Genomic DNA, 12,811 nt, shown 5'->3' on the forward strand with positions numbered 1-12,811 from the left:
TGCTACTAACCTGTACGCCTTTGGAATGTTGGAGAAAACCGGCTCACCCATACGGTCACAGTGAGGACGTACAAACCCCTTACAGACAGCGGCGGGAATTGATCCTGGATTGCTGGCGCTGAAATAGCATTGTGCTATCTGCTACACTACCGTGCAAAATATAATCGGTAAGAACTGATTGCAAGTACTTATTATAAGCTGAAAAGGGATACAAGTTGAAATTACAAACCCAAGTCAAAACAGTCTGGGTCAGAGTGTGGAGGGCAGCCATCAAGTGAAGTGTAGTAAAACACATCAAGGCTCATTGTAGAATGAGGTTTTTACAATGTACAGTGCAATATATAGAACATACTATTAATTACAATAAGTATATACAAACTAAATAAATAAACAGTGCAAACTGCAGAATTGTGTGGGTAGTCAGAGGCTTTTCCCCAGGGCTGAAATGGCTAGCACGAGAGGGCATAGTTTTAAGGTGCTTGGAAGCAGGTACAGAGGAGATGTCAGGGGTAAGTTTTTTACTCAGAGAGTGGTGAGTGCGTGGAATGGGCTGTCAGCGGCAGTGGTGGAGGCGGAAGCAATAAGGTATTTTAAGGGACTCCTAGATGGATACATGGAGCTTAGAAAAATAGAGGGCTATGGGTAAATCTAGGTAGTTCTAAGGTAAGGACATGTTTGGCACAGCTTTGTGGGCTGAAGGGCCTGTGTTGTGCTGTAGGTTTTCTACGTTTCTATGTTTCTGTGTTTCTAAAGAGTGAGCTATTGTTCATGGGCTCATGAACTGTTCAGAAATTTGATGGCAGAAGGGAAGAACCTGGTACTAAAACACTGAGTGTGTGTCTTCAATCTCCTGTAACTCCTCTCTGATTGTAGTAATGAGAAGAGGGCATGTCCTGGTGGTGATGACGGGTGGCTTAAATGATGGATGCTGTCTTTCCGAGGATGCTGTCCTCAATGGTGGGAAAGCTAGTGGCCATGATGGAGCTGGTTGAGTTTCCAACCCTCTGTAGCTTTTTTGTCCCAATCCTGCGCAGTGAGGCCTCCATTTCAGGAGGCTCCTCTGCACTGCGTCGCTGATGCACACAGTTAGAATGTCCTCCACGGTACATCTGTCATAATTTGCTCGAGTACTTGTTGACAAAATAAGTTTTCTCAAGTTCATAATGAAGTATACATCTAGGGTGCCGTCTTTGCAATTGCATCAGAATGTTGGGCCCAGGATAGATCCTTTGAGATATGGATGCCCAGGAACTTGAAGCTGTTCATACTTACGGCTGCTGAAGTCCCTGATGTAGATCTGGAGCCCTCCGCTGGTCGGGGTCGACCATGGATGCACTGTCCCAGCTGCCTATGTGCTACGCAATCCGGAGCAGGACGATATGCAAAGTAATTTGTTGCCCATGCCCAAGCTCCCCCTTTCCACACAGCTGATGAATCCAAAGGAACGGCAGAGACCGATACAGTTTGGCACCAGGAGTTGCCAGTCAGCGTTGAACTCAAAGACTGTCTTAGGGACTCCAGCTCTGGATTTTTCCTCGGGGTTTACACTTGAAGCCCCCTCCGCATGAGTGGGTTTAGCCACAAAGCAGTGGAGGTTGAGGTCAAAAGTTTTCATTCTCTTAGATGAGTGGCCAAACATGACTGATGAGCCCCATCTGCCTTAAGCGACAGGCCTTAAGGCAGCATTAACCCGCCTTCGCCCCTTCTCCTGTTCCACTGGGCTTAGGGGCTCAGCCACACGCGAAGGCCAGGAGCTGAACTTCGTTGACAGAGGCTATTTGAGACACACCAAATTGGGAGCATTTAATAGTTAGCGAGAGCTTGTTCCCACTACCACCACCCCCAGCTTAAGCAACCTTAAGGCATCAATGAGGACTGGTTGGTGTGTTATGAATATTATGATAATTATAATGATGCTATGAGCAGGCTTCTGAACAGTTGTGACTCTTGACCTTTGCTCTCTTTTTGCACTATTTATTTTAAAATATATTTCTCATTGCAACTTATTTTTATGTATTACACTGTACTGCTGCTGCAAAACAACAGATTCCACAACATTTGTTAGTGATAATAAACCTGATTCTGATTCTGATTCTTATAGTGGCCTATTCACTATTCATAGTGTTAATGTAACTCAATAGTGATATCCATCCACGTAATTGACTGTGTTCATATCATGTGACACATAATGAGATCCCATCACCTTTACTACGTACAGTGACATTACCTTGTGAAAGACGTAGAGCAATTCACCATGGGCTCTTGACTTTTGTTTGTTAGATTGTACACCTTGAAGGTTTGCATAATACACAGCATCCTTGTAGACTCTGGATTTTAAGCAGAAAATCACCAAGATAAGCACAAGATCATCCACACCAAGCATTCTATATCCAGCTACACTCAGTGGCCACTTTACTAGGTACACCTGCTCATTAATGCAAGTATCTAATCAGCCAATCATGTGGCAGCAACTCAATGCATAAAAGCATGCAGACATCGTCAAGAGGTTCAGTTGTTGTTCAGAACAAACATCAGTATGGGGAAGAAACGTGATTTAAGTGACTTTGACCGTGGAATGATTGTTGGTGACAGATGGGGTGGTCTGAGTACTTCAGAAACTGCTGATCTCCCAGCATTTTCACACACATAAGTCTCTAGAGTTTACAAAGCATAGTGCAAAAAGCAAAAAGCTTTAAGTGGGCAGCAGTTCTATGGGTAAAAATGCCTTGTTAATGAGAGAGATGAGAAGAGAATGGCCAGAATGTTTCAAGCTGACAGGAAGGTGACTAACTCGAATAACCACACATTACAGCAGCGGTGCGCAGAAGAGAGTCTCTGTCAGCACAGTCAGCACATCAAACCTACAGCAGGAGAAGGCCACAAAGTGGCTACTTTATTTGGTAAAGGAGGCACCTAACAAAGTAGCTCTGAGTGTATACTAATGATGCTTCATAAGTTAAAGACATTTGACACACTGTAGTGATGGGTGGTATACTCGTTCAGAATTCAGTGTCAGTGGGTTCCCAAATAGACATTTATTGGACACCCAACACATTCCCCTTGAATTCACAGAATACAAAATGATCCCAGTGGAAAACACCGAGATTAATTAAAAGCAACAAAACTGACGCATTTCTTCATGCAGAGTTGAAAGTAATATTGCAGTTCTTACAATATTATCATTTCTTGTCAGTCACCTTATGTATAGACACTCCTGTGCCTAGTATCACTTTAAGGACATACAATCAATCTATGTATATAATCACTTTTATGTATTTATATTTATTGTATTTTGATTTATTATTGTGTTCTTTATCTTATTGGGTTTTTTTGTGCTGCATTGGATCTGGAGCAACAATTATTTTGTTCTCCTTTACACTTGGAAATGATATTAAACAATATTGAATCCTGATTCATGAAAAACAAAAAAATTAATGCAAAAAAAGTTCTTCATTGAATTTGGGTGACTCTGGGTGCTGGGATCAACGTAGGTGAATTGGGTGAATTTTGAGTATAACTTTGGATAAATTTTTGGTTGTTCTTTCTTAGTTACAGAGTGGCTGTTATTCATGAAAACATTTCTTCTATGATTAGTGTATCTTATAGTCCACTGTATAATGTAGGACTTCTTTATGTTGTAGTAATACATCGTATTGAGCATGTGTTATTAGGCATATATTGATCTGTACGTGTGTACATTTCAGGTTCCGTGAGTAAAAAGCCCCTGTTAACTTAGCTCCAGTCTCTAGCATTTTTATTAATGATATTGTTGTGTAAATGGCCACATACACAACAAATTGGCAACGGGGTTAATGAACCTGCATCGTACCGGAACACCCTGTGTTAATTGATAACGACACTCAGAAGAGGCAGAGTGAGGTCGCAAGTCTTAAAAGAAGCGGGAGTTCAGCCGGAGTCGGGAACATCGGGAGACCGAAAGACACAGTTGGAGCCACGGCGTGTCCAGGTGAGACTACAGCTGGCGCTGAACCCCAGGGCTGAGGGTCTGCCTGCCTCAGAAGGGAAGTGAAAAAAAAGAGCGACACATGCATCTCGCCAGAGTACACTCACGACGCTAGCAAAAAAAAGGTCACGTGAGTCAAAATGAAAACAAGGAACCGGGGCTAAATTTACATAATAAGGATAAATGAACACAACAAGGATGGCATTAATTGGAACCATTACAGCATTTGATAGTGGCATTGAAGACTGGGCAAGTTACATTGAAAGAGTGGAGTTATATTGCGATGCTAACGGTGTTAGTGATGAAAAGAAAGCCCACATATTACTCAGTGTTATGGCGCGAAAACAAACAGCCTGCTACGGAACTTGTTAACCCCTGAAAAGCCAGCTGACAAAACGTTCAAGCAAATGGTAGACACCCTCCAGCAGCATTTAAACTCCAAACCACTGGTCATTGCTGTAAGATTTAAATTTTACAATCGGAATCAGAGCAAAAATGGAAGTACTTCTGAATATTGTACTGAATTGCGCAAATTATCAGAACATTGTCAATTTGGAGTGCGTCTATCAGACACATTGAGGGATAGGTTAGTGTGTGGCATGCACTGTGAAGCCACACAGAAGAATCTCCTGTGTGAAAAAGACCTTACATTCGAGAAAGCACTAAACATCTCAATATCATTAGAAACAGCTGCATGAGGTGCTTCAGAGATACAACAAAAATCTCTGGAATATGCTACGAATAAAATGTCACTGAGCAGAAATGAAGGAAAGAAATGTTACCGTTGTGGGAACAGGTCACATGACCCTGATGTTTGTTGCTTTAAAGACAAAGAATGCAGAAACTGTGGCAAACGGGGCCACACTGCCAGAGTATGCAAAGCGGGTAAACAGCAGGAAAAGGGCAAAATACAGAGAAACAAGAAACCCCAGAAGGGAAAACACAACAATGTGCACAAAAGGAAAGAAGGCAGTTCTGATGAAAATGACTCCGACGAAAGTTAATTGTCTTGCCTGCAACTTCACAGCGTGAAAGAGACAGATGATCGAGGAGTAATATGTACCACTCCACAAGTGGCAGGCGTGAGACTGAAAATGGGGTTAGACACAGGCTCAGCTTTAACAGTGACCTCTGTACACAACTACAAGCGACTGTTTTAGCACATACCTCTGAAACGAACTAAACTACTGCTGAAGACTTACACAGGACAGAAAGTGCGTCCCGAAGGAAAAATTAAAGTGATAGTGACCTACGGAGACAAAACACAGCAGCTGAACCTCTACGTGCTGAAAAATGGAGGACCACTGTTGCAGGGACGTGAACGGCTCAGGAAAATCCAGTTGGATTGGCACACCTTCAAGGCACTAGATGTGTCAACAAGGGAGGGCAGCTCACCTGGAGGACGTCCGTAGCTCTCCTGTCACTCATTGTCGAATATTACAGTGACAAGGAGGAGCTAGACAGTGTCGTCAATGAGGACGAACGCAGTATCCATGGCCGCGACTCGGATGAAGATACAGAGGATGCAAGGGAGACAGATATTGCCAATAAGCAGGATGATGAAGACTACCTGGAAGTAAAAGAGCAGATGTACCAGGAGAAATTGACATCTCTTAAAAGACAGCTACAGCAGTTACAGGAAGGCACTTTGCAGGAGTATCAGAAAAGGATGAAGAAACTAGATTAACAATACAAGGAAATAATATGAAATGCAGAGCTTTTTCTGCAACTGGAGACAGAAAAAGTGGAAAGGAATTATATTAGAGAGAAAAAGCCCCCACCTCAGACTGGCCTGAACCGCAACCACCTCACACAGCCTGTCAACACCATGAGCGAGGCTGAGACAGAGCAGCAATGCGAACAGCAGCAGCAGCAGCCGCCAGACAAACCCAAATCCCCCGGGGAGAAGGAAGTCATCGCAACAAAGGTTCTTGGAACAGTAAAGTGGTTCAACATACGAAATGGATACGGAATCATCAACAAGAATGATGCAAAGGAAGATGTGCTTGTACATCAGACTGCTATAAAAAAGGATAATCCACAGAAATACCTCCGCAGTGTTGGATACGGTAGAACTGTGGAGTTCGATGTAGTGGAAGGTGAAAGGGGTGCAGAAGCAGCAAACGTAACTGGTCCCGGAGGAGTTCCAGTCCAAGGAAACCGCTATGCCACGGACAGAAATGGTTATCGTCGCTACAACCCTCACCGCCGAGGTCCACCCCGTAATTACTAACAGAACATTGAGGGTGGAGAGAAAGGAGATGGAGCAGAGACAACAACCGATGGAGAAAACCAAGATTATCAAAATCAGCAACATCGCCCTCCTTACAGAAGACAGCGTTACCCACCCTTACTTTGTTCGTCATCACTATGGTGGCCACCCACAATATAGTGACCAGCCTCAGGGAGAAACTACTGAGGGTGGTGAAATAAATGAAAACCAGGTTGCTAGGGAAGAAGGTAAACCTAACATTGGACAAAATTAATTCCATTCAAACAGAACAACTTTCGCACAAGGTAAATCTTGAACCAATCATTTCCTCCATTGAGAATCATACACTTAATCCTTTGCAGGAAAGTTTCTTTTTCACGTACATATCTTGAATCCTCAGCCAATGTGTTTTGTTTTGCACAAAGTTGGGAAGCAGCATCAAAACAGAAGCGAATTCTGACAACAAACTGTAAGGTTTCTACTGTTGTTGTCATGTGTCCAGCAACAATGGATATGAAATTGAGTCGGGTTTTATAAACAAACAACAATATTTATTAACCTCTACTCAAAACGTCGAAAAGTAAACAAACGACTAACTTAACCGGAAGTTAACAGTTATATATCGAACAAACAGTCAAACTTAAAATCTGTCCTTAATGAGTTCTCATCCAAGCACAGACTTAAAGTGGTAAATTCAAATGTCTATGTGATTTATACAGTCATTAAGGAGAGACTTCCCAGAAACAAAGATTTCTTCGAAGCAATAATGAATCCTTGTCCAAAGGAATCATGAAGAAATAAGGGAACTGACCTTTTGACTGGAGGGTGATCACTGCACAAACCTTCCCCCCGGCAGGGGTTTTACTCAAACGTGCATGCCACAATTCCCGAATGAAGATTAAAAAGGTCGATCATTCCCAAGAAGCTGAACAACATTAACTTTACTCGATCACTTGTTCCCATACTTTGATAAGGTTTTCACTCTCCAATATTAGACTGTAAAGGAAAAGCAAAAGTGCAACAAACAAAGACTGGCAGCAATTTTCGAAACTGCTGGCACAACGTTACACTAAAAATAAAAATGTAAACTGCGTCACCGTGGCGGGCTTTTTCTTTTATACCATGCCATCACGTGGCATCACATCACCCCACGGTCATGAGACAATTACATCATGCCCATCACAAGATAATGACATAATTGTCACAAGACAATTACATCATGCTCACGGGATATGTAACATTGAATTTTCACACTTGTGCTGAATGTGCATCTGAAGGAATTCTCCCTCTTCAGCCAGATAGATAGCACTGCAGGTAATCCTTAATGTCAGCAAAACTGTACTTTAACAGCAACTTAAGGAGGAGAAGATGGCGATGCGATGGCAGCACGCGCGGCCCCGCCAGTGAATGATATCTGTAATCTGTCAAGTAGGGGACCGTGCACAATTCTGATGTGATGGAGACGGACATGAGAGTACGGGGGAATATCTGGAAAACTTCTGAAATGCCCGCTTCGCTGCCGCTGCTACTGTGTGATAACTGGAATCTCCGAAGCTGAAGGCCCCAAATCCTTGGCCTTGCTTGTTTCAGCGGCCGGGGCTAGGTCGAAGGCGCTCGGCAGAGGATGGCGCTCAGGAGGCTGTATCAGAGGGGCTGGTTGGAGGCTCGAAATTTTTGGACAGACGGACTCAGTGTCGGCTGTGGTCGGCTGCTTCCAAGGCATTGGCAAGTTGACGGTGCCTGGAGGTTTATGGCAGGGAGTTTCTCCCTTTTGCCGCCTGCTATTGGGGACCCGGGATTCGATCAACTCGGGGACTTTGAGACTTTTTTACCACGGCCATGGTTTGTTCTTCATCAAATGATGGTATTGCTTTGCACTGCTATAACTATATGTTATAATTATGTGGTTCTGCCAAGTGTTAGTCTTTGGTTTGTCCTGTTTTCTGTGATATCACTCCGGAGAAACATTGTATCATTTCTTAATGCATGTACGCATTTCTAAATGACAATAAAAGAGGATTGCCTGTTCTCATAATCTAAAATCTAAACAATGGAACGAACAACAGGATTTCGATCAACTGTGAAATCAAATGGTAAAAGATTACTGGTAAAGTACTGATCTTTCTGTGAGTCATTGGATTGCCCCAACTTTTGAGTAACTAGCAGAGGCAGCAGATCACCAACCACTTCCTTTGTTGGTGGCAAGTCACCTTTGAGGCAGACCATGGAAACTTCCTATGCCCCGAGGTCAACTTTCATGACCCTTATATGGAAATCTGTACTAAAACAAACAAGTTTATTGACAGATGTTACCCACAGGGGCAGAGAAGACTCCCTCCAGAGACTTGAGTTATAATTATAATAATTATTATTATTATGTTACTTTATTATAATTTGATATTATTAAGTTACTAAGTAAATAATACTAAGCATATGTATGTTAAGGGTACACATAATTTATTATAATTTGATATTATTGTTACTAAATAATACTAAGCATATGTATGTTAAGGGTACACATAATTGTTTAGCATAGTGCCCCCAGCAAAAAAATTGTTACACTATTAAAATAAAAGGGGAGGAGTGTACCATATAGCCTACTGTATAATATAGGACTACTTTATGTTGTAGTAATACATCGTATTGAGCATGCGCTATTAGGTGTGTATTGATCTGTACGTGTGTTCAGTTCGGGCTCTGTGAGTGAAAGGCCCCTGTTAACTTAGCTCCCGTCTCCAGCGTTTTTATTAATGATATTGTTATGTAAAGAGCCACGTACACAACAATTAGCATCTTCATTAGAATTACAGAATCTAAAGTATAGTTTTGCCAAACTATATTTGTTTAAAGTGTAATATATAAAAATACGTACAATACACACTTGGTGGCCACATTATTCGCTACCTCCTGTATCTAATAAAGTGGTCACTAAGTGCATGTTCATGGTCTTCTGCTGCTGTAGCCCATCCACTTCAAGGTTCAACACGTGCATTCAGAGATGCTCTTCTGCACACTGTTGTCGTAACGTGCAGTTATTTGAATTAGTGTTTCTTTCCTGACAGCTTGAACCAGTGTGACCATTCTCCTCTGATCTCTCTCATTATCAAAGTGATTTTGCCCAGAGAACTGTCATTCACTGGATTCTTTTTTTGGTTTTTCGCCCCTTTCTTTGTAAATTCTAGGGACTGTTGTGCGTGAAAACCCCAGGAGATCAGCAGTTTCTGAGATATTCAAACCACCCCATCTGGCACCAACATCATTCCACGGTCAAAGTCACTGAGATTACATTTCTTCCCCATTCCAATCTCTTGACCACGTCTGCGTGCTTTTATGCATGCAGTTGCTGTCACATGATTGGCTGGTTAGATAATTGCGTTAACCAGGTGTACCTAATAAATTGGCCACTGAGTGAATTTGACAGTTGAAGATAGTTTCTGTTCTGACAGGATGCCTCTCTATAACTCAAAGATAATAGTTCTTGCTCATTTGCTGCTTGTTTTGACATTAGAAATGCTTTTAGCAAACTAGTCTTTTATTTCTGTGCCTGAAGCACAAAAGGAGATGCACAGCAAGCCATTGGATCTCATGCCAGCCGTAGAATGAAAGTGTTCGTGTGTCATTAGGTACAAAGGTTAAATATTTGTTCAGAAGAAAGGCACGTTTTCAAACGTCGAGAGACTTTCTTCTAGAGGTTAACAAAATTGGATGATTTCAAACATTGACTGCCTTTTAAACTGATGTTAAAATAAAAGCTGTAATAAAAAGAATGTTGGAGGTTGTTATTTATTCTGCTTTTCAGGGATGATTGAATTGCAAATGTGCATGGCAGGTGGCTTCAGAAATTGCCAAAGTCTTTTCCTGCTGTAGTTTAACAAAGTCGTTGGTTTACAGCTAATTAGGCAGGATTAAATGACGCTTGTGCCAAAACCTTTCAGTTTGTCCTCATGGTGCTCAATTTATCCACAGGAGATCATCACGATCTCAGGTATTCAATGGGATGCAGTGGACCTGGACTGTAAGATCTATGAAAGTGGAATCACATTTGCTCAGGAAAGCTTAAGACATTTACTTCCCAGATGCTGTGGCCACACACTAATAATCAAAGTTTATCATCCCAAGGGAATGTAGGGAGCTACGATGCTTCCTGTGAGTGTAGAAGTTCTTTTTTTCATGGCAAGATCTTTAGTTTCTGGGAGAGAAAATGGTTAAAGAAAACTGATCCAGATTTGGCTTTGGGAGGTAGTGGAATAAGAACAGTGAGCTAGGCTACCAGAGCACCTGCCAAAGTCTGGTTAATTCTAACATCAAAGCATTCTGCAGAATGTTTAAGGAACCCTCAATGCTGTCAGAATGGCTTCTTTCCCTCTGCCATCAAATTTCTGAAAGAATATTGAACCTATGAGCACTAACTAAACACAAGACGTTCTGCAGATGTTGGTAGTCCAGAGTAACACACACAAAATGCTGGAAGAACTCAATGGGTCAGGCAGCATGTATGAAGAAGAGCAACAGTTGATATTTCAGGCTGAAACCCTTCATCAGGACTGGAAAGACCACAGGAACATAAGGTATAGGGACAGAGTGAAGCCATTTGGCCCATCGAGTCTGCTTCGCCATTTCATCACGGCTGATCCATTTCCCCTCTGCCCCAATCTCCTGCCTTCTCCCTGTAACCCTTCACGCCCTGACTAATCAAGAATCCATCAACCTCTGCCTGAAATAAACCCAATGACCTGGCCTCCACAATTGCCTGTGGCAATGAATTCCACAGATTCACCACTCTCTGGCTAAAGAAATTTCTTCTCATCTCTATTCTAAATAGACTTTGCTGTATTCCAAGGCTGTATCATTTGGTCCTAAACTCTTCTACCACAGGAAACATCCTCTCCACATCCAGTCTATCAACATTTTTCTGAATTCCATTGAGTATAATTCCAGAGAAAGGAGGGGGGCAGAAGCTAGGATAAGAATGTGAGAGGGAGGGGGAAGGAATACAAGCTGATATGTGAAGGCAGGTGAGAGGGAAGGTCTTGATTTGGAACATCTCTTGTGTTAGAGAGTGACCGAAGGTTGGAGAATTTAATACTGAGTTTGGCTGCGATATTAAAGTGACATGCTGCTTCACATCCTTGTGCTGGCTTCTGTATTACAGTGCCAGAGGCCACAGGCAGGGACTGAGAATGGGACGGTGACCCTGTACCTTCTTCAGATCTCATGACCTATGGCAGTGTGTGACCCCCTGCTTGAAATGTTGCTATCCCTTTGCTGGTGGTCTCTGTGTGAATGGGGCTTGTTTTACTATTGTTGCTTTGTTGTGTTGTTCGGCCAAGCATTATCGGTTACACTGGGCATGGACACTCGCAGGCTGCCCCCAGCACATCCTTCAGTTGTGTTGGTTGTTAATGCAAACGACACATCTCACTGTATGTGCTCATGTACACTTGATAAATAAATCTGAGTGTTACTCTGATAGTAGAAATGAGAAGGGGGCATGTCCCGAATGGTGCGGGCCTGTCATGATGTATGGTGGGGGGTTTGTGCCTGCCAAGGCTATGGCCGAGTCTAAAATCCTCTGCAGCTTCTTGCCATATCAGCTGAAGTCTGGAGACCGGAGTCCTGTCCTGAAGTTGGAAGACTGCCTATGTGTGTGGGTGGATGGGAGGGAGGAAAGGGGCTTGTTTTGTTGTTGTCGTCTTGTTGCTTGTTCTGTGTGGTTCCGCCGAGCATTGTGGGCCATGCTAAGTTGGCGATGCCTGAGGGCTGCCCCCAGCACATGCTTGAGTTGTGTTGGCTGTTAACACGAATAATGCATCTCACCGTATGTTTCCACATATCCGTGATGAATACATCTGAATCTGAAGCTATCCATCTACCTGCATTTTCAGGACCCCACTTGAAGACTAGGCTGCAGCCATGGTCTGGTCCTTGAAAGGCATTAACATGTTGAAAAGAAATGAGAGCACGTTCTTCTCCCTGGATACCCTGGAAGTTTAAGCGGCAAAGGTTTCTGCCTGAGGACCCTTGATGCTATGCTGGCATGTTACTCCCATGGTGTTTTTTTGGACCCCAATCTTAATAGCTAGTTTTGTTTTACTTAATTAAAACATGTAACTATGACTTAACCCCACTTCCTCCAGGATGGAATAAATAGGGAGTAGAATAACTATAGTGAAAATGTTCAAACTTAAAAGATGTTAGAATAAAGGATTGGCATTCCTATTGAAAAGTCTTGCCTCTGGCATACATTCATCACGTTCAAGATATCGCTCTTTATTAAACAAAAATGAAAGTCTAGTTGAGTATTCTTACCTGAAGCTTGAAATCTACAAGCAATTTACTGACCTCTAATTCACCTTAGCATATTTACAAGCTGAAATAATTACCTGGATTCCTACAGGCAGTAACTGAGAATTGGCCTAAATAAGGGACAAGTCAAGTCTACAGGAAAACTGTCTCATAGTTATCTAAGTCTCAGAAAGTATCAGATCTGTTAGCTATTGAGAAAGGCTGTTGTCAAAGTAAAGAGAATATGGCTTTAATATTGAAATATTGAAATGAAGCAAACAATGTTAGTGAAATTAATGGTCAAAATGCAATGATGCTAATTGGTAGTGTAGCAGTTAGCATGACACGAT

The 12,811-nt window shown here is 42.4% G+C and overlaps 1 pseudogene; it reads left to right on the forward strand.

The window, feature by feature from the left end:
• The window catches only part of LOC140194173 (Y-box-binding protein 1-like), a 48,043-nt pseudogene extending 41,593 nt beyond the window's left edge, over positions 1-6,450 (forward strand).
• Positions 6,451-12,811: the final 6,361 nt, after the last annotated feature.

Source organism: Mobula birostris, chromosome 2, assembly GCF_030028105.1.
Source record: "Mobula birostris isolate sMobBir1 chromosome 2, sMobBir1.hap1, whole genome shotgun sequence".
In the NCBI taxonomy this organism is placed as follows: Eukaryota; Metazoa; Chordata; class Chondrichthyes; order Myliobatiformes; family Myliobatidae; genus Mobula; species Mobula birostris.